The following is a 20,680-nucleotide window of genomic DNA, read 5'->3' on the forward strand; positions in this document are numbered from 1 at the left end:
AATTTGGTATTTCATTCCAAACAATGTGTTAAATAAGTTTGGAGGTTTTCAATTTTTACTGAAATGTAATTGTATTCCATTAAATTGGCTAGGTTTCACCAACAAGCTTTAATGTCCTGGAAAATATGTTTTCTGCATAATTTATCCACTCATAAAGCTATTTGTGGAATAATTCAAACATATCTGTAAGGAATAAGTCATTGTTCTACCCTAGCTGGCATGAGAGGAATATTTACTTTGTTTTTGATGTTTTCGACAACAGGGGTAATATTCTTGCATATGCAGAATTTATAACATTGAATGAGTTTCCAATTCCTTTCAGAGAGTTTATTTCTGTGATCAAAGCCATTCCCAGAGGTCTAACTACACTAATGAAAACTCATCTTAGCTTTGGTGATGATCACAGAGCTTATCCAGATCTCAGTTTGGAAGGCGTTAGTTTACTTGAGAAATCTTGTTGTAATAAATACATAAGACAAATTTCCCATTCACGGAACCAACTTACGCCTCGAGGAAACATTTTCTGGAACATGCTTATTCCTGACATTGTCTTGGTTGATGCCTTGCAAATATTGTATACCAAACAGATTTAAGGAAGTGCACTTTAAAATTCTACACAAGAATCTATGTCGTCCAAATTTGTGGCTATTGATGATGTAATAATAATATAATAATAATATATGCCATTTAGCAGACGCTTTTATCCAAAGCGACTTACAGTCATGTGTGCATACATTCTGCATTTTCTGCAAAGAAGATGGTGAAAATCTTACTCACTTGTTCTATGAATGTAAATCTGTGATAATCAATCAAATGTATTTATAAAGCCCTTCTTACATCAACTGATGTCACAAAATGCTGTACAGAAACCCAGCCTAAAACCCCAAACAGCAAGCAATGCAGGTGTAGAAGCACAGTGCCTAGGATAAACTCCCTAGAAAGGCCAGAACCTAGGAAGAAACCTAGAGAGGAACCAGGCTATGGGGGGTGGCCAGTGCTCTTCTGACTGTGCCGGGTGGAAATTATAACAGAACATAGCCAAGATGTTCAAATGTTCATAGATGACCAGCAGGGTAAAATAATAATAATGACAGTGGTTGTCGAGGGTGCAACCGGTTAGCACCTCAGGAGTAAATGTCAGTTGGCTTTTCATAGCCGATTATTCAGAGTATCTCTACCGCTCCTGCTGTCTCTAGAGAGTTGAAAACAGTGTGTCTGGGACAGGTAGCACATCTGGTGAACAGGTCAGGGTTCCATAGCCACAGGCAGAACAGTTGAACTGCTCTGGCTCCCAAATGGTGGAACAAACTCACTCACGACACCAGGACAGCGGAGTCAATCACCACCTTCCGGAGACACCTGAAACCCCACCTCTTTAAGGAATACCTAGGATAGAATAAAGTAATCCTTCTCACCCCCCCCCCCCCTTAAAAGATTTAGATGCACTATTGTAAAAGTGGCTGTTCCACTGGATGTCATAAGGTGAATGCACCAATTTGTAAGTCGCTCTGGATAAGAGCGTCTGCTAAATGACTTAAATGTAAATGTAATGTAAATGTTGAACCTGGAGCAGCAGCACGACCAGATGGACTGGATAAGCAACGACGTCATCAGGCCAGGTAGTCCTGAGGCATGGTCCTAGGGCTCAGGTCCTCCGAGAGAAAGAAAGAAAGAAAGAAAGAAAGAAAGAAAGACAGAAAGAAGAGAGAAAACGAGAGAGAGAATTAGAGAGAGCATACTTAAATTCACACAGGACACCAGATAAGACAGGATAAATACTCCAGATATAACAGACTGACCATAGCCCACCAACACATAAACTGGGAAAACCTAACAGAATACTTCTTTACTTTTTTGAACACTATCAAAGTTTTTAACATGAAGGATATAATATGTTACTTTTGCAATGATAACAAGACAATTTAAATGATTGTGAATTTTTACATTTTTTTGCCAAATACTTTAGACACAAAACAAAAATTCCAGAATTCTATAACAAAATTTCAAATATTTTTGATTGAATTTAATGATCTTGTTGAATTATACCTTGTGAATAAGAAAAATAATAACATCTTCCTGAATCATTATAATGAGATTTCTTCTGAGTGAATGCAATTGCACTAGACTTGTTGTTCTTTAAAAAAAATGTTTTTATATATTAAATGTTTTGTATGTATTTAGTATTTTCTTGTTTATAACTGTGTTTTGTTTTGTTAGACATGTTTGGTGTAGCGATATAAGTTGTTTTGTATTGTGAATAAAAAAATAAAATAAAAAATAAAATAAATTATTATTATTAGGGATTTTTATTTGTAAATCAGTTAACTACAAGCTAGATAAAGAACTTTATCGCCCTCTACTGTGCAGGCTGTTAGATGCAGCAATCTCTTTTGTCATACTCCGAGTGCTTTTACCAACGATGTATGGAAACCCTGTGCTATGTATTGGTCATATTGCCCCTCCCTGGAAGGAACAGTCCATAGAAATTAATGGAATTAGACAATATTTCAATTGAATGTTTCAAGGACAAAATCACATGTATTTAAAATGTGAGGACAGCAATATTAGCGCTCTAAAAAAATATATTTTTTTAAATGTTTTAATTTGTAATCGTTTATGTCTAGCTCACATGCCATAATTTGAAAGTATGCATTAAGGTATCTGTAATAGAATAAACCTGTCAAATTAGAAATTAATAAATGCATTTGTATAGCTTCCGAAATACGTTTTTACACTTGAGGAGGAATACCAAGATGGCTGCGCGGTGGCTTCAATACCGAATAAACGTGTCAAATTATAAATTGTCATCCAGAGTTTGAACACATCGTTAGTTTGTACCAAAGGTTATGACAACTAACACCCTTTAATCTGTGTTTGTACGGTGTAGGCTACTTTTAGAACCTTTACATAGTGCTTACTTTATTAATGCTGTTCTAGATTTCATTACATATTAAGAAGCATGGAAAATAAGTAAATCAACTTCATGTATGATTTTCCTTTGCTCAAAAGAGGTATGCATGGTCTACAAGCAGAGCAGTTTTAATACCTCTCACTTTGTAACATGATAGATGTGCTTTTATGGGCAGCTGGCTGCCTCCCTCAATACTTGCTAAGCCTAATGCCATTATAGTTTAGGGTTTGGAGAGGGTTTTTAACAGTACCTCCCGCCCTGTGCCATCGGTAAAGACTAGTCAAGACCTTTTGTCAGAGGCTGTCGTGCTTAATATGCCCCTGCTACATACCCCTTAGTTTACATAATGTATATGTTTAAATGATGAAATCGACTGTTTATGGATGTTTTGTTTTATTTAACTTGCACAGTACATCTTGTGGGCATACTCCGTATAACAGTACAACCACAACGTTTATGGCCACAAGGTGTAGCACTTCACCGCTACAGTTTGTCCAAGGTTCAGCAACTCCCAGTCCCAGAATGCTTCAGTATGCTTGCCTAGCCTTCTCCAACAATGCAGCTCAATGTGAAATTGATCGTGCACACAGGGGGATCTAGATCTAGCTAGCTACGCGTACATGGTTACATTAAACACCGAGCATGCCATTTTGTTATCACCTTGCATAACGTGACATATATTTTGAAGCCTTTTAAAGGTTTTTATTTGGAGACATTTCGGAGCTTCATACCGGGTGAGTAGCAAGCTAACTACCTAGCTAAACTAACATTCGTCCGCTAGCAAGTAAATGCCTGTTGTGGATAGCTGGTTTATTGGTCCCCCTTTTTGCCTTTTCTCCAATCCCCTCATCTTGTTGTGCCGAGACGTATATTACTCTTAACTATTCAGTAATGAACTTAGCCATGTCGCCTCGAGTATTATGCTATTAAAAGCCAGCGTTGTGTTTGTGTCGGTCGTTCTTAGTCCCATCGAGAGCGTGTTTGCTTTGATCTCTCCCCTCTGACGGACACGACACACACAGTCATTAGCTAGCGATACTTATTTTATGTCGTTTTATTTGACTAGGCAAGTCAGTTAAGAACAAATTCGTATGTACAATGACGGCCTACACCGGCCAAACCCGGACGACGCTGGGCCAAATGTGCGCTGTCCTATGGGACTCCCAATCACGGCCGGTTGGGATACAGCCTGGATTCGAACCAGGGTGTCTAGTGACGCTTCAAGCACTGAGATGCAGTTAGACCTTAGCCTTAGACCGCTGCGCCAATCGGGATCCCATATAGTGTATAGACATTACATGATTAAGGTGACTAAACAGTACTTGGCGTCAGTGTTACAGGCAAGCAAAATGTTGTTTATTGCAGTTAACTAGTAAGCTAGCTGGTTACCTAGTCAATGTAACTAGCTAGTCTTTTTCCCCATTTGATTTGCATGCTGCAATGAAGTTGGCTTGCCACAATACTTAGCCAATTCAGTGCCATTGGCATGGAGTGAATCATGGTATGAAGAAGGGTGACACCACACCAACAACAAGGACTTGGGACAAGGATGTTATGTTGTTCTGTTACTATAAGCCTCAGTAGAGGTCCCCAGAAAAGCTACTACTTAAGAATAGTGGTACTAAATAAAGGTAATTGCAAACCTCAGTTTTCCTTAATTATCATGATAGTTTATTGGATTTCATATGTTAGCTATATTGATATTTTACATGCATGGGTTACCAAGTAGGGTCATTTTGACCCAATAAGAAACTATTGGAAAAAGAAACAATCATTAGACATGTAAATAATGTCCTCTGCAATAAAATAACCAAAACAGACTGTTATTTGAGCAAAATTACACTTAATTTGTATATTCTGTAAAACGGGTGGTACGTAAAATGTATATATACTTAATTTTATTGACAGTGTTTCATCCATTGATCCTAAGAGAAAATGATAGAGAATATGGCTTAGTTGCCTTTATTTACTTACCCCACAGCTCTCCTAAAGCATTGCCGCTATTGAAACAATGGGAGTGGTAGGGCCTATGGCAGGATGCTTCAAAATGCATGCCCAAATCCTGTCACTAAAAACCAAATGTTATGTGGTCCTCTGTTGCTCAGTTTTTAGAGCATCGCGCTAAAAGGATAGTGGGTTGGAGTCCCGGGACCACCCACACTTCAAATGTATGCTCAAATGACTAAGTATCTTTTAGATAAAAGTGTGTCTGTGTGTGTGCTCTGTGGCTCTGTCCCATACTGGGTAAGTACATATTCAATGGTAGGCTGTGGAAAACGTCAAGGGGTCTGAATACTTTCCTAAGGCACTGTGTGTGTGTGCAATACACACACACACACACACACACACACACACACACACACACACACACACACACACACACACACACACACACACACACACACACACACACACACACACACACACACACACACACACACACACACACACACACACACACACACACACAGTGCCTTAGGAAAGTATTCAGACCCCTTGACGTTTTCCACATTTCCACAGCCTACCATTGAATATGTACTTACCCAGTATGCGACAGAGCCAGAGTGTGCAAAGCTGTCAAGGCAAAGGGTGGCTATTCGAAGAATTTCAAATATACACCATTTTGATTTGTTAAACACTTTTTTTTTGGTTACTACATGATTCCATATGTGTTATTTCATGGTTTTGATGTCTTCACTATTATTCTGTAATGTAGAAAATAGTAAAAATAAAGAAAAACCATTGAATGAGTAGGTGTTCTAAAACTTATGACCGGTAGAGTATGTATATATAGGTTGTCTGTGTGTATAGATATATACATACATGCATACAAATGTCCTTGTTTTTGTAGGAAAAGCACATTTATTGTCCATTAAAATAACATCAAATTGATCCGAAATACAGTGTAAACATTGTTAATCTTGTAAATGACTGTTGCAGCTAGAAACTGATTATTTTTTTTATGGAATATCTACATAGGCGTATAGTGTCCCATTATCAGCAACCATCACTCCTGTGTTCCAAGGCACGTTGTGTTAGCTAATCCAAGTTTATAATTTTAGAAGACCAATTGATCATTAGACAATCATTTTGCAATTATGTTAGCAGAGCTGAAAACTGTCGTTCTGATAAAGAAGTGAATAAACTGGCCTTGAGTATCTGGAGCATCCTCGTTTGTGGGTTTGATTACAGGCTCAAAATGGCCAGAAATAAATAACTTTCTTCAGAAACTCGTCAATCTATTATTTTCTGAGAAATTAAGGCTATTCCATGTGAGAAATTGCCAAGAAACTGAAGATCTCGTACTACGCTGTCTACTCCTCCCTTCACAGAACAGCACAAACTGGCTCTAACCAGAATAGAAAGAGGAGTGGGAGGCCCCGGTGCACAACTGAGCAAGAGGACAAGTAGAGTGTCGAGTTTGAGAAACAGACGCCTCACAATTCCTAAACGGTCAGCTTAATAAAATAGTACCCGCATAACACCAGTCTCAATGTCAACAGTGAAGAGGCGACTCAGGGATGCTGGCATCTAGGCAGAGTTCCTCTGCCCATCCCATCCATCTTTTATTTTTATTGGCCAGTCTGCAATATGGCTTTTTCGTTGCATCTCTGCCTAGAAGGCCAGCATCCCGGAGTCGTCTCTCCACTGTTGAAGTTGAGACTGATGTTTTGCGGGTACTATTACATTAAGCTATTTAATAACCCCAAGAAGTTCTGGAAAAAGATTAAAGACCAGGAGAATAAACCCTCCTCACAGATACCCATGTCCCTTAATGTTGATGTGGTTGTTACTGACGAGCACATGGCTGAGCTCTTTAATCACCACTTCATTAAGTCAGCATTCCTATTTGACTCTGCCATGCCTCCTTGCCCGTCCAACATTTCCTCATCTCCCAGTCCTTCTAATGCGTCTATCCCTGATGCTCTTCCGTCTTTCTCCCTGCAGGCGGTCACTGAGTCTGATGTGCCAAAGGAGCTCCTTACACTTGACCCTAAAAAAGCATCTGGGTCAGATGGTTTAGACCCTTTCTTCTTTAACCTGTTATGGCTGCAATCCCGATACCGGGATCGATATGACAACTACCAGTGAAAACAGAGGGCGCCAAAATTCAAACCACAGAAATCTCATAATTACAATTCCTAAAACATACATGTTTCTTATATCATTTTAAATCTTTTCGTTGTTATGTCCCACCAAAGTGTCTGATTTCAAATAGGCTTTTCAGCAAAAGCACTACAAACGATTGTTAGGTCTCCACCACAATAAGCACAGCCATTTTCCAGCAAAATATAGCCTTCACAAAAACCAGAAATAAAGATAATTCAAGGTTAGTGATTAATTTTATCTTCATCAGATGACACTCATAGAACTTCATGTTACACAATACATGCATGTTTTGTTTGATAAAGTTAATATTTATATATTTTTAAAATCTTAGTTTACATTGGCGCGTTAGATTCACTAGCTCCAAAAACATAAAGTGATTTTGCATAGCCACATCATTCAACAGAAATACTAATCATAAATGTAGATGATAATATAGTTATACACATGGAATTATAGATATACCTCTCCTTAATGCAACCGCTGTGTCAGATTTTTAAAAAACTTAACGGAAAAAGAAATGCATGCAATAATCTGAGACGGCGCTCAATTTAAAAACACCACAGCCGCAAAGATGGCGTCAGCATGGTGGTATACATATCCAAACGTTAATTCTGGTCAGTGTTATATCGGACAAAAACTTAAAGTGATATTACCGGCCGAAGAAACATTTAAACTAAGTACAGAATCAATCATTAGGATGTTTTTAACATATAGTTTCAATAAAGTTCCAACTGGAGTACTCCTTCTTGTCTTCGTGAGCAATGGAACGCAAGTGACTACCATGAGGAAAAAGTGGGATCCCAAAATGGCTGCTTGATGGACAGCTGATATATTCTGCTCTCATTCATTCCCACAACAACATAGAAGCATCATTATAATGTCTATTGATGGTTGACATCTAGTGGAACCCCTAGGCAGTGCAACATAATTCATATCTCAGGGGGATTTCATTGGGGACTCTGGTGAATACATACAAGCTCAGATTTCTGACTTCCTGTTTTGATTTCTACTCAGGATTCTGCCTGCCAATATGAGTTATGTTATACTCACAGACATCCTTCAAACAGTTTTAGAAACTTCAGAGTGTTTTCTATTCAATACTAATAATAATATGCAAATATTAGCATCTATGACTGAGGAGCAGGCTGTTTGATATGGGCAGCCATAAAAAGTTAAGGTTGCTGCCCCTATCATCGCCAACTCTATCTCTGACCTTTTTAATGTGTCTCTCCTCTCTGGGGAAGTTCCCATTGCTTGGAAGGCAGCTGCAGTGCGTCCTTTATTTAAAGGGGGAGATCAAGCTGATCCTAACTGTTATAGGCCAAATTCTATTTTGCCCTGTTTATCAAAAGTGTTTGAAAAACTTGTCAATAATCAACGGACTGGCTTTCTTGAAATCTATAGTATTCTCTCGGGTACGCAATCTGGTTTCCGCTCAGGTTATGGAAGTGTCACTGCAGCCTTAAAGGTCATAAATGATGTCACCATTGCCCTTGATTCTAAGCAATGTTGTGCTGCTATTTTTATTGACTTGGCCAAAGCTTTTGATACGGTAGACTACTCCATTCTTGTGGTCTGGCGAAGGAGTATTGGTATCTCTGAGGGGTCTTTGACATAGTTTGCTAACTACCTCAAAGAGTGCAGTGTATAAAGTCAGAACATCTGCTGTCTCAGCCAATACCTGTCACCAAATGAGTACCCCAAGACTCGATCCTAGGTCCCTCGCTCTTCTCAATTTACAGTGGGGCAAAAGAGTATTTAGTCAGCCACCAATTGTGCAAGTTCTCCCACTTAAAAAGATGAGAGGCCTGTCATTTTCATCATAGGTACACTTCAACTATGACAGACAAAATTAGGGGAAAAAATCCAGAAAATCACATTGTAGGATTTTTTAATGAATTTATTTGCATATTATGGTGGAAAATAAGTATTTGGTCAATAACAAAAGTTTATCTCAATACTTTATATACCCTTTGTTGGCAATGAGTCTTCACAAGGTTTTCACACACTGTTGCTGGTATTTTGGCCCATTCCTCCATGCAGATCTCCTCTAGAGCAGTGATGTTTTGGGGCTGTTTCTGAGCAACACGGACTTTCAACTCCCTCCAAAGATTTTCCCAGCCACGTTTCATCTTCAATGCCCTTGCTGATGGAAGGAGGTTTTCACTCAAAATCTCACGATACATGGCCCCATTCATTCTTTCCTTTACACGGATCAGTTGTCCTGGTCCCTTTGCAGAGAAACAGCCCCAAAGCATGATGTTTCCACCCCCACGCTTCACAGTAGGTATGGTGTTCTTTGGATGCAACTCAGCATTCTTTGTCCTCCAAACACAACGAGTTGACTTTTTTACCAAAAAGTTATATTTTGGTTTCATCTGACCATATGACATTCTCCCAATCTTCTTCTGGATCATCCAAATGCTCTCTAGCAAACTTCAGACGGGCATGGACATGTACTGTCTTAAGCAGGGGGACACGTCTGGCACTGCAGGATTTGAGTCCCTGGTTGCGTAGTGTGTTACTGATGGTAGGCTTTGTTACTTTGGTCCCAGCTCTCTGCAGGTCATTCACTAGGTCCCCCCCGTGCGGTTCTGGGATTTTTGCTCACCGTTCTTGTGATCATTTTGACCCCACGGGGTGAGATCTTGTGTGGAGCCCCAGATCGAGGGAGATTATCAGTGGTCTTGTATGTCTTCCATTTCCTAATAATTGCTCCCACAGTTGATTTCTTCAAACCAAGCTGCTTACCTTTTGCAGATTCAGTCTTCCCAGCCTGGTGCAGGTCTACAATTTTGTTTCTGGTGTCCTTTGACAGCTCTTTGGTCTTGGCCATAGTGGAGTTTGGAGTGTGACTGTTTGAGGTTGTGGACAGGTGTCTTTTATACTGGTAACAAGTTCAAACAGGTGCCATTAATACAGGTAACGAGTGGAGGACAGAGGAGCCTCTTAAAGAAGTTGTTACAGGTCTGTGAGAGCCAGAAGTCTTGCTTGTTTGTAGGTGACTAAATACTTATTTTCCACCATAATTTGCAAATAAATTCATTCAAAATCCTACAATGTGATTTTCTGGATTTTTTTCCTCATTTTGTCTGTCATAGTTGAAGTGTACCTATGATGAAAATTACAGGCCTCTCTCGTCTTTTTAAGTGGTAGAACTTGCACAATTGGTGGCTGACTAAATACTTTTTTGCCCCACTGTACATCAACAACATAGCTCAAGCAGTAGGAAGCTCTCATCCATTTATATGCAGATGATAGTCTTATTCTCAGCTGGCCCCTCCTCAGATATTATGGTAAACGCTCTACAACAAAGCTTTCTTTGTGTCCAACTAGCTTTCTCTGCCCTTAACTTTGCTCTGAACACCTCCAAAACAAAGCTCATGTGGTTTGGTAAGAAGAATGCCGCTCACCTCACCAGTATGATTACTACCTATGAGATTTTAGAGCTTGAGGTCGTCACCTCATGCAAGTACATGTGAGTATGGCTAGATGGTACACTGTCCTTCTCTCAGCACATATCAAAGCTGCAGTCTAAGGTTAAATCTAGACTTGTTTTCATCTATCCTAATCCCTCCTCTTTCACCCCAGCTGCCAAACTAACCCTGATTCAGCTGAACAACCTACCCATGCTAGTCTACGGAGACTTAATTTCATAGATCGGCAGATAAGGGTGCTCTTGAGCGGCTAGATGTTCTTTACCATTCGGCCATCAGATTTGCCACCAATGCTCTTTATAGGACTCATCACCGCATTCTATAATCCTCTGTAAACTGGTCATCCCTGTACACCCGTCGCAAGATTGATGCTTATTTCTAAAAACCCTCTTAGGCCTCACTCTCCCCTATCTGAGATACCTACTGCAGCCCTCATCCTCCACATACAACACCCGTTCTCCCAGGCACATTCTGTTAAAGCTCCCCAAAGCACACACATTCCTGGGTCGCTCTTCTTTTCAGTTCGCTGCAGCTAGCAAACGAGCTGCAAAAAACTGGACCGTTTTATCTCCATCTCTTCATTCAAAGACTCAATCATGGACACTAACTGACAGTTGTGGCTGCTTCGTGTGATGTATTGTTGTCTCTACCTTCTTTCCCCTTGTGCTGTTGTCTGTGCCCAATAATGTTTGTACCATATTTTGTTCTGCTGCCATGTTGTTCTGCTGCCATGTTGTTTTGATGCCATGTGGTGTTGCTGTGTTGCTGCCATGCTGTGTTGACGTCTTAGGTCTCTCTTTATGTAGCGTTGTGATGTGTTATATAATTTATCCCAGCCCCTGTAGGAGGCCTTTTGTAAATCAGAATTTGTTCTTAAATTACTTGCCTAGTTAACTAAAGGTTAAAAAAATATATATATTAAAACAATTTAAGAGAGAATTCTATGTAGCCAAAGATTCTAGGGTCCCCTAGGAAACACTTATTAGCACTGGTTCCTGTCACAATAACGCCTCCTGGCATTTTCACATGTTGTCATGTCAAACAACACTTCAAAGTGCCCACTGATTCCAACAGTTCACCGAAGTGTTGAGCTCTTAATCTTCAAATCGCGATTGCAACATTTGGTTAAAAATAAGGCCCATATTGTGCAAACCTACTTGGCAGTGTGTAAATGGAGTGCAGGAAAATGCTGAAAATAATTTTATGTGGAAGTTGAATTGAACAGTAGAAAACCATCATAATGCAGAAAGACCCATTGAAATCACTGAGAATGTATGTGTTGCCACTCTAGGGTCACGCACTACTCATAAAGCAAATGAAGAATTTTTATTATTCAAAAAGATAAAATACCATCAAATACCATGTTTTTAAAATATTTTTAATACTGTGATGTGATATTTTGGCCATATCACCCAGCCCTATGTGGCTGCACCTACTTTACTCAGGGCTCTTTGACCAAGGCTGATCAAGAAGTGAATAAACAAACCTAGTTTGGGAAACCCTGAGTTGACGGATCTATCATTCAGGCCATGCGCTTCATTCATGATGAGAATATTGTTAGCCAGCTAAATTAGAGCGCGTGACTGAAACCAGTGCGGGAAGCGTTTTCCTGCATTGACGTCACCAGCGCATGCCATTTACAGTTTAAATATATAGCCAACACATTTTGAATTCGACCACAGTGTAGTTTACATTGATTTCAGTAAGGAAACATTTTGCGTAGTGAACAGCTAGCGTGTGCTAGTACATTATGGGATAACAAGCCAGAGATGGAGAAAATGATTTCTTCACATGACCTTTGACTGTTGTAAAGCGACGTAGTGAATCTACTCAATACAAAGTGGTGACATTATGAACTGCGTGTTACAGGAGTTTGGTCTTGTGGAAAGTTTCAGATTGACCTTGAGGCAGTTAAATTAATTCAGCCGCCTTGTTTATTAGTGTGCTTGTGGTGCTTCAGCCCAAAACACTTCTGCATTCTTATCCACTGCCATCGATCTTTAAGTTGTACTTAAGGTAACTGAACAAGTGTTTCGTATTTACTTGCGTATTTATAGAGGATATAGTTGCTTTTTAGTGGTTATCGTGTAAATAATATACATTTTCATATTAAGGAATCGTGATTTAGAGTATCAGTTAGTCCATCAGAGCACAATTTGTGGGGGAAAAAGTATGTTTTTCATTCCACCTCAAAAAGAAAAAATGCAATACAAAAGTATGTGACAGCTGCTCGTTGAACATCTCATTCCAAAATCATGGGCATTAATATGGAGTTGGTCCCCCACTTTGCTGCAATAACAGCCTCCACTCTTCTGGGAATGCTTTCCACTAGATGTTTGAACATGACTGCGGGGACTTGCTTCCATTCAGCCACAAGCATTAGTGAGGTCGCGCATTTATCTTGGGCGATTTAAGCCTGCCTCGCAATCGGTGTTCCAATTCATCCCAAAGGTGTTGGATGGGGCTAAGGTCAGGGCTCTGTGCAGGCCAGTAAAGTTCTTTCACACTGATCTCTACAAACCATTTCTGTATTGACCTCCCTTTGTGCACTGGGGGCATTGTCATACTGAAACAGGAAAGGGTCTTACCCATGTTGGAAGCACAGAATCTTCTAGAATATCATTGTATGCTGTAGTGTTAAGATTTCCCTTCACTGAAACTAAGGGGCTTAGCCCAAACGATGAAAAACAGCCCCAGACCATTATTCCTCCTCCACCAAACTTTACAGTTGGCACTGTACATTGGGGCAGGTAGCGTTCTCCTGGCATCTGCCAAACCCACATTCGTCCGTCAGACAGCCAGATGGTGAAGTGTGATTCATCACTCCAGTGAACGCGTTTCCGCTGCTCCGGAGTCCAACGGTGGAGAGCTTTACACCACTCCAGCCGACACTTGGCATTGCCCATGGTGATCTTAGGCTTGTGTACGACTACTTGGCAATGGAAACCCATTTCATGAAGCTCTTGTGGGAGAATGGATGCAGCTGCTCCGTTTGATCCATTGCTGAGGCGTCTATGTGCGTGGGCAATTACTTCATGTTTTTTTAATGTGCAAGCTATGTCTACTGGTGCCAGTTTAATGACAATAAATTAGCAAATAAGCTAGAGGTGTTGCCTTTTGCAGTGTCTGCTCGACTTTCTCCCGACAGCGCTGAGAGGGTGCAGACGTTTGGCCGTGTTTGTCGATGAATGTTTGTGTTGCAGGGCGGGCTCTAAAGCCTGACTCATCAACATCTGTTTTATTTTCTCTCGCTCTCTGTCAAGAGGGGGAAAGGTATTTATACGGGCCAAGCGCCACTTCTGAAGTTCAGTTCACTGCGTTTCAGAGAATATGGAGAGTAGTCCACTGTGTAGGTAGAGAACATGAAGGGATCAGAGGCAGATGAAATCAGCATGGAGAGTAAAGGAATTGCACTCTGATAGAATGTTGGTATGTGAGAGGGAGGGAGGGAGGTGGCAGAATTATGTGCTCTTGGCAGAGACTGTGGATAGCAGAGGAACACGCATGTTAAATCCTGGCCCCGCTTCACTATCGGGATTACTTAGCTAATCCATCCTCTCCCAAGCTACATTTTTTCCAGAGCCCCGTTTGCCCTCTTTTTTTTCTTTCTCTCCCCCAGAGGATCCCGATGGCAATCCCACCCCCACACAATGTAAACATATGTGTAGTTAAGATGAAAGCAGTTAAAAATAAATAGCTAGCCTAGCACGGGCCAAGGATAAATATTTGAATGGAAGCCCAGTTAGAGGGGTGGCAGAACATAACGTCCTGTGAATAGGCTGTCAATGAACAGGACGTGGTCTATGTGGGTCCTTTTCAGACCAAATTGCTAGTGCCATGGCCCTCTGTTTTCTGGGCTCTTGAAAGCTTTTGGCTAGTTGCTGATGGAATGGTGCTTACTTGTTACTGGAATGGATCGATGGCGGTCTCCAACGCCAGATATTCACTGTTGCTCTTTCATTGACGTCCAAAATGCATACAAGTGAAATGTGGGTCTTTGCCTTGTGAATGTTTCCGTTAACTGTTAAGATTTGGGTGCCGTCTCCATTGTGGCGGTATACCAACGTAAATCCCCCATGGTAGGGGCTAATCACCCTGGCTCCTCTCCCACAATCCAAGAGAGTCTGGAGAATGGGGTGGGGGGAGGAAGAGGGGGTGGGCTGGGGCTGGCAGCTGTTGGCAGGGCTTACCTCCATCTGTGATGGGCTAAGCTAGCTGCCTAGGCTGGGATAGGGCGAGAGAGGCTCTCAGGAGGCCCAGGAAACCAGGGCTGCCACCGCTGCTATGGCCAGATTACAAGAGGTAGGATTTATTTATTTAGAATTGGCTTGCTGTGTGCAAGTGTTAGGCTCATTCGGCTGATTTTTTTTTTTTTTTTTACAGCGCTGTTTCCATTGGGTTGCTTCTAACCTCTGTTAGTCTTGCTTAAAGGGATATTTTGGATTTTGACAATGATGGCCTTTATCTCCTTCCACAGAGTCGGATGGACGCATGGATACCATTTTTGTCTCTGCATGCAGTTTGAAGGAAGTTGCTAGCTAGTGTAATTGTCAACTAGCATTACCCATAGACTGCCAGTCGGGCTAACGCTAGTTAGCATTGGCTCACGAAACTACCTCAAACTTCCTTCATACTGGACAAGGAGACATAAAAATGGTATCCACAAGTTCTTCTGACTCTGTGGAAGTAGAAAAAGGGCATCATTGCCAAAATCTCGAAGTATCCCTTTAATTTGGTCATCTGCATGATCAACTTTCTGTGTTCATACATAGAAATGGAGAGTTCTGGCACAAACTCTGCCTTCCCAAATGAAACTATAGCACTGTACAGTTCTAAGCTAGAGTCATTACACTGACAATGTTTGGAAGGTAGACTTAATATGCTGTGGCCTTAACATTCAGAGCACCTGTTTTTTTCTGTGTGGTTGCCTGTTCGTTATTGCGCTGCTTGACAGATCCTGTCTGTGCGTTAAACTGGTTTTCATTCTCTGGCTGACACAAGGTCCTGCTGACTGACTGCAGTGCTGTCTGTCTGTGTGCCATGGATGGAGCTCATCTGGCCTGTGCTGCTTCCTCTGCTGCTCTCTACTTCATTTCTCCATTAGCACAGACAGCCAGCGTCTCCTGTTGTGCCCTCTGCCCTGGGGCACTTCACTGCAGCGCCTCGCCTCGGATGGCTGCAACTCGCACCGCTGCGGATGTCAGTCCTGACCAGAGAAAGGGAGAGGCGTGCGCGTGCGTGCGTCTGACACTCCAAGAGGAAGCGTCAGCCGCAGGGAATTTGAAATGGAATCAATCACCGAAGCCAGCAGTCTCCACCCTAGAATACAAAAAGGAACTTGTTTTTTTCCCCCTCAAATTTTTCTCTCACTTCCCTTGAATGACTTGTTGTAATGCTGTGACGCTAAGCCGTCGAAGTGCTTGTGGGGTGTAATGTCTGGCTTCGCGTTGCTGGAGACGATGCTTGATTACAGCCCGGTTGACTAATTAAGGTTGCCCTGCCCTTCAAATACCAAAGCGAGCTCAGCTCATGATTAAATGGGCGCCAATCCATCCTCATCAAGAACTGCGTCAGAGTCCTATGGCCTGTTTGATCTGCAGCATAAAGTGTAAATATATATTTTTTAAAGAGTAGAAATGTACATTTTAGGGGGCATTCAATGACATAAGAAAATTAGCGTTCAGCTTTATAGCCAATACACTTATGCGAAAGATTCCCGGTCAGAGAATAAGTAAGTGAGAGAAGGCTGTGATTGGAAAGACCCAGGAAAGAGAAGTAATGCATTTCAATTGGAGCCCTTGGTCATTCTCAGGCCTTGAATCTCCTCCCAGTGGATTTACAGCCGTTATCAGGAGGGGCCCCACTACCCCATCTGGATCAGATGTTTCCCATAATTCAAAATGATTTTAATGTAGCTACCTGCGAGACTAACTGGGAATAAAGCAAGGAGCATTAAAATGAGGTGTTTTTTCAGTTTGTTCGTGTCATAAGTATTTTAGGGAAATGGGCTTGAAAGGTTCTCTCTCTGTTTTTCTAGTCAGTGGTTCTGCATTTACGGTTTCACCTCGCACGCTCGCGCACATGCTTGTAATGTATTGCTGGCAGACCTTTTTGATGCTGTATTTCATTCATAACAATAGATGTTTGCTCTGCTGCTTCATAACGCTGTCCGTGTACAGAACCGGACTTCGACATGTAGGCTAGGCTAGTCTTGTGGCTACTAAATTAATTGCACCCCACTCCCTCCTCTATCTAGCCAAATTAGGCTGGCACATAGGATTTAACGAGTACCACGATGCCTTTGTCTGTAATTTGATTGCGGTAACGAAAGGGTCAAACGGCAATCACTCACAGCCGTTTAGTTTGTAATTCCCCCGTGAAGGTGGATTCTCATCCTGACAACGCGTCACACGGACCATGCATCACCTACTTTTCTAATACCAGGCATATACTACATGGCTTTCAAAATCCTGACAACGCTGAGCCGCTCACATTAAATGACTGTCTTTCTTGTCGTTTTTTTTTGTTGTCTTGCCAACGTAGTGGGGCGCAGACTAAACGGTGTGGCACGGACGGACGGACGGGCTGGGGGGGGGGGGGGGGTCATACTCCAGGTTCTTCACTTGGTCGTATGAGGATTCTATCTCAAACGAAACCCAATATATTTTGGGGGGTTTGTCACGAGACAGACCGTGCCAAACAAAGATGGAGCTTGACAGTGAAATAGCTGCCCACACTTTGTGTGTGCACTGAGAAACCCAGTTGTTGGGGAGACTCGGGCAGCCTGTTCTGCAGAGGGAGTTCAAGGTAAATAAAGCCCAATCAAAATGGGTAGCTAGCCTGCACATGTTCTTTTTGTTAAATAGTTACTTGGCTGGACATAGTCTTTCTCAACATGTTAAATGATGCCTCATGGCTTTTGCTTCTGTTCTTGTCCACATGTCAATAGAACTACACTCAAACAACTGCTCTTTAAAGTCTCTCATATTTGGAGAGCTGGCTTGGAGGCACCCAGGCCCATCTGTCAGTGGGACACACGGTATGCACCATTTTTATAAACATTTTAGTCATTTAGCAGACAATCTTATCCAGAGCGACTTACATACTTTTTCGTACTGGTCCCCCGTGGGAATTGAACCCACAACCCTGGTGTTGGAAGCGCCATGCTCTACCAACCGAGCCACACAACCTATTCCTGCACACACAGTGGTGGAGAGCATTCCAATTACCAATGTATGCGCACCGCTACAGACACGGTCTGATCACAATCCAGCTCATTGTTAGTTATTGGTGCTGAGTTATCTGCTTTTAATGACGGGTCCTAGAATAAGGTTCTCTGTGTCTCTCTTCCTCTCTGTGGGTCCACTGTAACTCAGCTAGAGACAGGCCCTCAGGGCAGTCAGCTGGCTGCAGATGAGCCATGGCTGAAACAGCTGCTGCTCTCCACTCCCTCCCACAGCCCTGTCACCTTGCTCCAAAGCTGCCTTCCTCCTCTTCCTCATTCTTCTTCTCCTCAGAGAATACTCCCCTTGCTGTGAAGTTAGTGATTTCAGTTGGTAGTTTACTGAAGCACAAAGGGAGGGACCCTATTAGGAAATCAGACATGCGCAGGCACAGTTGGAGCATTTCTCAGATACCGTTCTCACTCCGTACTCGCTTAGTGCTCACACAGTGTCTGCGTCCCAAACGGTACCCTGTTCCCTGTATAGCGCACAACCCAGTCAAAAGGGATGCACAATGTAGGGGTAGGGTGCCATTTGGGATGCAAGACAGTGTCATCTGCTGGGATCATCTGTTCAATAGCAGAGCATCTCCAGAGGCCTGTGCCAGTTGCTGCCTCAGCAAACAGCAAATTCAGACATTCGGTGCAAAAGTCTGTGTATTCTGATTCTGGATCCAGAAGTCCCTCGTGCTGTTCATGACTGGCGGATATATCTGCTCAACAATGATGCCCCCTCGAGTTATACCGAGGCCCCCTGTCCTCAATGGTCAGCAAGCTTTAACCATGTCATCATCTGCTTTGTGTGAATTCAAATAAAAATCCACCCAAAACCACAAATTCCTTTCATTTACAGTGTTAAATAACTCTGAGAACAATGTTTTTTTGTGAACAAATGTTGTATGTTGGCTTAACTCAAACATGAAATGAACCAGGGAATCAATAGAACATCACTCAGATGTAGAAAAACAATATAACATTCCAAATGTGTGGACCTTTCCATTTAAGACCTATATAATAAGTTGTGCGTTGCGGAACTATAGGCTGCTTTACAACAAAGATGCAAGAACTAAAGAATAACAGAAAAATCGAGGCGTCAGAATGAGATCTCTGTACCCATCTGGAGGAGTGCACACACAGTACACTGGGCCCTATTAAAAATACAGGCTGTGTGATCTCTCCCTCTGTCTGCCCCCGGATCTCTCTCTCTCACTGTCTGTCTGTCTGTCTCGCTCTCTGTCAAATTCACATTAAAAATAACTTTGCAGCCAGGCAGGCCTCAGGTCTGTGCAGTTTTTTTCCCCCATTGGTGTTGCATAAACTTTCTCATTACTCACACAGACAACCGCAGACGAGCTACAAAATCTCTTCCTGCCATCCCCAAATCTAGTTGAGACAATGCCCCCGGTCTATTTGAGTCCACTCACTTCTAATCTCTCTCTCTCTCGCTCTCTCTTTGGATGTGGCTGACTGACAGTTTTGTCTCTGCCATCCTTCTCTCCTAGGGCTGAATAGTATTACGTATTTTACGATATACCGGTATTGATGCACTGACCAGTTTGGGTTTTTGCTTTTAACTTCTATAACGGTTTTTAAATGTTTGGTTTGTTAAATGTTATCCGCCGTGTAATGTCCATTTTTATAGTTCGCTTTAGTCATCTTTCTCTCTCTCTCTCTCTCTCTCTCTCCATGCTGCTTTCCACACAGACCTTGCCCCGCCCCCTGTCACTCAAGGAGCGTGTTTGTCGTTCCTCAACCACAAGACACTTTCATTCAGTCCCTGCATGGTTAATGTAGCACATGCAACAATGTTGATGACAGCAATTTTGTTATAATTACACTATTACTTTGTTTCTTACATCTACAAATAGCAAGTTTGTCATTTCTTTGCAAGTTGGGCCCAAATATTGGTAGTCGCTAATCACTAATACTAATCGCTAGCTAGCTAATACATGTACTGTCAGAGAAAACATAACTAGCAATTAGAGGTCGACCGATTATGATTTTTCAATACCGATACCGATTATTAGACGACCAAAAAAATGCAGCCACCGATTAATCAGCCAATTAAAAAAAGGTGTATATATATATTTATTTATTTGTAATAATGACAATTACAACAATACTGAATGAACACTTATTTTAACTGAATATAATACATCAATAAAATCATAAATAATTAATAACAATAAATAAGGAAACATGTTCAATTTGGTTTAAATAATGCAAAAACAAAGTGTTGGAGGAGAAAGTAACAGTGCAATATGTGCCATGTAAAAAAGCTAATGTTTAAATTCCTTGCTCAGAAAATGAGAACAAATGAAAGCTGGTGGTTTCTTTTAAGAAAGGCATTGATGTTTATGGTTAGGTACATTCGTTCAACGATGTGCTTTTTTTGCAAGTGACACAATTTCCCTAGTTGAAAGAAATTAATGTTTAGCAGGCAATATTAACTAAATATGCAGGCTTAAAAATGTATACTTGTGTATTGATTTCAAGAAAGTTTTGGTGTTTATGGTTAGGTACACATTGTTGCAACGACTGCTTTTGTCACGAATGCACATATTTAATAACCGTTTGGCGAAGTAGGCTATGATTCAATGATAAATAAACAGGCACCTCATCATCATATGCAACGCAGGACAAGCTAGATAAACTAGTAATATCATCAGCCATGTGTAGTTAACCTCTGGGATATTCGGGGCGGTAGCGTCCCACCTCAACAACAGCCAGTGAAAGTGCAGGGCGCCAAATTCAAAACAATAGAAATCCCATAACTCAAACATACAAGTATTTTACACCATTTTAAAGATAAACTTGTAAATCCAGCCACAGTGTCCGATTACAAAAATGCTTTAACGACGAATGCACACCAAACGATTGTTAGGTCAGTACCTAGTCACAGAAAAACAGTCATGTTTCCAGCCAAAGAGAGGAGTCACAAAAAGCAGAAATAGAGATAAAATGAATCACTAACCTTTGATGATCTTCATCAGATTACAC

At 41.5% G+C, this 20,680-nt stretch overlaps 1 protein-coding gene across 1 annotated transcript in view; it reads left to right on the plus strand.

Annotated features, from left to right (window-relative positions):
* The first annotated feature begins 3,404 nt into the window (after positions 1 to 3,404).
* The window catches only part of LOC123990909 (exostosin-like 3), a 43,604-nt gene continuing 26,328 nt past the window's right edge, over positions 3,405 to 20,680 (plus strand). The window contains 1 exon segment of the mRNA XM_046291921.1: positions 3,405 to 3,645. The gene's annotated coding sequence lies outside the window, so the exon portion shown is untranslated.

The sequence above is a fragment of the Oncorhynchus gorbuscha genome, linkage group LG12 (assembly GCF_021184085.1).
Source record: "Oncorhynchus gorbuscha isolate QuinsamMale2020 ecotype Even-year linkage group LG12, OgorEven_v1.0, whole genome shotgun sequence".
NCBI lineage: Eukaryota > Metazoa > Chordata > Actinopteri > Salmoniformes > Salmonidae > Oncorhynchus > Oncorhynchus gorbuscha.